At 31.2% G+C, this 720-nt stretch overlaps 1 protein-coding gene across 1 annotated transcript in view; it reads left to right on the forward strand.

The window, feature by feature from the left end:
- Nucleotides 1-720, forward strand: part of LOC119594881 (sodium-dependent serotonin transporter-like) — a gene marked incomplete at its 5' end in the record, with an annotated part of 19,398 nt that overhangs the window by 17,969 nt on the left and 709 nt on the right. The window lies entirely within an intron of this gene.

Consider the following 720-nt stretch of genomic DNA (forward strand, 5'->3'; position numbering starts at 1 on the left):
GTAGGTGTTTTTTTTTTATTGTTCGCTTGTTCAGTGTTCATCTGTTCTTCAAGTTCTGGTTTTCGTGGGAAATTTTTTGACACTTATTTAGATTTTTAGAAACGAAGGTTCTTTTACAACTTATATATTTTTTGTGTGTGTGTGTTTTCATTTCTTTTTTTTTATGTTTTCCTTTGTTTTATGTTTTCATTCGTTCTTGTTCTTCTTGTTCTTCTCCCTCTTCTGTGTTCATAACGTGGATATTTTTATCGCTCTTAACCGAGTCGAACTCATATCTAAGCCTTTTTTTTACCCTCACCATAATTTCCGCTTTAGTTATTGTTCTTCTGTTCTTTTGTTATTTGTTCTTCTGTTATTTGTTCTTCTGTTATCTGTTCTTCTTTTATCTGTTCTTTTACCTGTTCTTCTCCGCCTTCCATTTATAACGAGACGCTTTTCCCTCGTCATAACGCCCATTTACAACCTATATTTTGTTCTTATTTCGCCTTCTGTTATTATTCTCCTATTATTTTGTTCTTCTTTTGTTCGTCTCCACAATAAAAATGTTCATAAAAAGAAGATAATTTTATCATGTCTATTTTATGTCTATTTATGTCTATTTAGCTTTTATCACCTATGTCTTATTCTCCTTTCTTTTCTGTTGATGTTATTTCTCTTTTCTTGTTCTCCTTTTGTTCTTCGCGATCTATTTGATATCACGAAATGTTCATCATGTTGCTG

This window comes from Penaeus monodon, chromosome 34 (genome assembly GCF_015228065.2).
Source record: "Penaeus monodon isolate SGIC_2016 chromosome 34, NSTDA_Pmon_1, whole genome shotgun sequence".
Taxonomy (NCBI): Eukaryota; Metazoa; Arthropoda; class Malacostraca; order Decapoda; family Penaeidae; genus Penaeus; species Penaeus monodon.